Source organism: Scylla paramamosain, chromosome 27, assembly GCF_035594125.1.
Source record: "Scylla paramamosain isolate STU-SP2022 chromosome 27, ASM3559412v1, whole genome shotgun sequence".
Lineage (NCBI taxonomy): Eukaryota > Metazoa > Arthropoda > Malacostraca > Decapoda > Portunidae > Scylla > Scylla paramamosain.
Genome location: NC_087177.1, coordinates 12,906,809 through 12,911,257, shown reverse-complemented (window position 1 = coordinate 12,911,257; position 4,449 = coordinate 12,906,809).

Below are 4,449 nucleotides of genomic sequence, written 5' to 3'. Positions count from 1 at the left end.
AGGATTCCTTTCATCATGTTTTATGTTATTTCATGTATTTATTTATTTTTTATTTTATTTTATCTTATTTATTTATTTATTTTTTGTTTGTTTATCTTTTAAATCAACACTTGTTAGGTAATATTCATCAATTAAACTTGTGAGATGCCGGCAACCTTCCTGGACTGGTGTCGAGTTACTGAGATTCGGTCAAGTGCCAGGAGCTTGTCTATAATGTCTCTTGACTATCTGGCTGAACAACTATTTAACTAGCATGGTAGCGATGAGGTAAGTTTCTTTGTAAAATACGAGAATAAGACTAATGATGCCTTGTGTCTGTGGCTCACCATGATGACATATACCGTACATGGAGAGGAGGAGTGGGGGAGATGTAGTGTAGTTGTTGACGTCACAAATGAGTGACGCTTCATTTGTTCGAATGCCTTTTTGGTTGAAGGAGATTACGCTATCAAACTCAAGAAGAAATGCACTATAATGTATTTGGCAATGCTAAAAAAACATGATGAAATATCTTGCTGATCTGGCTGTTTGTTTCGAAGATATTTGAAGAAAACGATTAGTTAAGGCCCATGAAACTCAAAGTAGTTCTCTAGAGTTTACCAGTCAAAGGGAAAAATAAGTAGATATTAACTAACTCAGCAATTATTAAGATAGAATAAAAATGAAATGCATGTTTATTGATTGCTTGCCTGTAAATCCCTCATAGGACCTGTTCTGAGCAATAGTACTCTGAGGATCAAATTATTTTTCCTACCTTGCATCCGGGTGGGTCGGAATAGAGGCCGGCGAGGTGTAAGGCGATGTCGGGAGTGTGGTAATTATTGGAGCTGATAATAATGGGCTTAAAGCTGCCCACCCGACCTTTCCTGGATTAGGTGGTGTTGATAATCCTTGTGGGTACGTGAATCTATGCTGTTGTTGTGCTGGTGGTGGTGGTGGTGGTGGTGGTGGTGATGATTTAGAATCTTTTTTGTGGGTGAGTTTGTGTATTTTTATTTTTTGCATTTTCTTTCAATATTGGTGAGCTACTAGTAAATGTGCTATACTATTTTGTTATGGTTCTTTTTTTTTATTGTTGGAAAAATAATGAAAAAAAATTGTTGTCGTGTATATTATATGTATAATTGTTGTTTTTGTTGGTGGTAGTGGTGGTGGAAGTGTTGTTGTTGTTGTTGTTGTTGTTGTTTTTGTTGTTGTTCACTTCTTTCTTCTTATTATTTTTTCTTCTTCATTTCCTTCTTTTTCTTCCCATTTCGTTCGATGCTCCATTATTTCCTTTCTACAAATGTTTCTAATGACAGAAACACGCACGTTTAAACAGGGAACAAAACGAAACACGCTATTTCATAAACCGCAACACCCAGAGAGAGAGAGAGAGAGAGAGAGAGAGAGAGAAAGCAACTCATGTGCTCTAGACTATAAAAAGATTCCACCATTAACCACCACCACCACCTCCGTCAGCCATTCTCACTCTCTCTCCCCGACAGTGTAATGTCTTCCGCCCCGCCGGTCCTCGTGTCCAGCCTGCCATCAATATTCAGGGGGCAGGAAGGACGTGGCTCTTGAAGGGACACCGCCGCGTCAGGAGAAGGGACGAGGAGTGGGTGTCCAAATGATGCGTGGAATATTAGAAGAAAAGGATGAGGGGAAATTTTTTGTTACTATGTCGTGTGTGTGTGTGTGTGTGTGTGTGTGTGTGTGTTTTCGTCTCTTTCCCTTCTGATTGATCCAACGTCTTTATGCCTCCAGTAATCACGAGCGAGAATCCTGTGTTGGTGACAGTAGTAGTAGTAGTAGTAGTGGTGGTGGTGGTGGTGGTGGTGGTAGTAGTGTCGCATGCGAAGACATAAATAACAAACCTCTCACAGGTAAAATATCAACAAAATAACAAATATTAACAACTATAGCACCAAAATGAAATAAACACCCAACAACAAACAGCAAACCATTGTATTGAAGTAAGTAACCGAACTATCCCATAACTCTACACTTATACTGTATCCCTAAATTTCCTTAAGTGGTATTTGCCTGAACCTCTCTATATATACCCTCACTGTTCAATATCCAACCTTTTTTTAATAAACCGTCACACTGAGGAAGACAACAGTCTGATTAGAGATCAAGATAGCAGATTCATCTCCTATGCTGCGTCACAAGCCTTTAAAGTCATTGTGTATATACCTATACCACATAACCATTGTTGATCTCCCAATAAAAATCATGAAAACATCCTTGAAGACTCCAAATACATCCAATAAAGCCTGTTAAAAAAATAATGGAGATTAGAAAGGCGAAACAGAAGAAAATACGCACGTAAAAACTATATATAAACTTACATTTACAAAGCATAGCAAACATTTCCATTTATATTTATATTTATATTTGTATTTATAAAGAAGAAACTCACAGAAAACTATTACTTCCCCTCATCAGCATAGCACAAGCAGTCGTGTTAGTCTTACACCTTAACAGTAGTAGCAGTGGTGGTGGTGCTGTTATAGCAAGCTACCAAGACAACCTTCCGATCACCACTTGCTTGTTCGCTTGCTCGCTCGCCGCTCCCTCTCATGTCTGAGTGGCCAAGAGCAGGGAGGCATTAGAGGCACGGATATTGCCGTGGAGTTTGCATGGTTTTAGTTAATCAGATGAAGCGTGAGCGATGCGAAACACCTGCCGTCAATTGTGAGGCGCCAGAGGGCAAGGTGGAGAAGGTGGAGGAGGAGGAGGAGGAGGAGAATGGGGAGGAGGTGGTAGTGGTGGTGGTGATGATGGTGGTGGAGGAGGATATTGCGGTAAGCTGACTGTTAGAGAGAGAGAGAGAGAGAGAGAGAGAGAGAGAGAGGATGCATGTGTCTCCTCACCATAGTTTAAAATTTAATTACCTTAAATTTAAAATGTATTATACGGACACAACATGAACTCTCTCTCTCTCTCTCTCTCTCTCTCTCTCTCTCTCTCTCTCTCTCTCTCTCTCTCTCTCTCTCTTTCTCCACTGTTCACGCTCTGTTTCCTTGTTTTTTTACCTTTTATTATTAATCTTTTCCCGTTCCCTGAAATTTGACGACTTAGTGGAAACTGGAAATTACGTTGTTATGCGGAGAGAGAGAGAGAGAGAGAGAGAGAGAGAGAGAGAGAGGAGGGGAGAAGTGGCATTAAGTAGCCTGTGTGAACGAGTTTATTTCCCGAAACACGTGAATCAGACGAGACAGTTTCACAGCGATTAGCCTCCGTCGATCCGCGGTGAGTGGGGGGTAAGTGAGTGTTGAGAGAGAGGGAGAGGGAGAGGGAGGAGGAAGATTGCGGATGATACAAAGGAACCATTAATATCTAAGCCAAGCGTGATGGACCCTGGAACAAGTTTTGGAAAGAATGAACCACGATGAGAGAGAGAGAGAGAGAGAGAGAGAGAGAGTAATTTGCTTTCTGTCCTAACATTTTTCAGTTTTTTTATCAGTTTTATCACCATCCTCTCCTCGCCTCTCATATCTTCCCTTCCCTACCTTCCCTTACCCATCTCTTCTCTCCTCCCCTTCCTTCCCTTCCCTTCCCTTTCCTTTCTTTCTCTTTCCTACCCTACTCTTTCCTTCCCTACCCTTCTTTTCCCATCACGTTCCTGCCCTTTGCTTTTCTACCTAATACATCCTTTTCTTCCCTTCACTCCTCTTACAGTATTCCTCTCTTTCCTTCCCTTCTCTACTCATCTCTACTTCCTTTCTTTCCTTTCCAGCGCATCTGCCTTCCTTCCCCACAATCCTTTTCCACAGAACATTAATTTCTACGCCAATACGTTAATACCCGCCCTCTTCTCACTCTCTCACTCACTCTCTGACTCTCCCCTCACCTGTTTCCCATCGCCACCTTCTGTTGTATGACTTCTTGGTTCGCCTCTCCTTGGTTGCCGGGAATTCACCAGGTTTGGCTCTCCAGGACGTGGTAAAACTAGGGAGTAATTGCAAGAAGGGGGTTTTATTTGTCCATATTCCTAAATTGATAGGTTTTTGTTTTATACATGGACTTCCACGTGTAGGCCTTATGGTTTCTTACAGCTTCTCTTTTTGTGGTAATTTTTTAATGTGTTTATGTTCTTTTGCTATGGTGTTATGATCTTGGTTTCTTTTTTTTTTAACAGGCTTTAGTGGCAATCACTGTAGTTTTCAAGGGTACTTTCATGGCTCAAGAGTAGAAGTCTAGCTGGGATTGGAATTCATTGGTCGTTTTCAAGACTATTTTTCATTATTTTACTAATGATTTCACTGGGATTGGAAGACATTGGAATTTGCAAGGATGTTTTTTTAATCTTTTTAACACTAAATTTTGTACCACTAAAAAAAAAAGCCCATAAAAAATTACCACCTCTTACAGCCTTTAAAAGTAATCGTAATGAGAGAACAAAGCATTTAAATCATAATTTCACTTCCCAGCTCGTAAGGGCCAGCAAGTCTGCTTGGG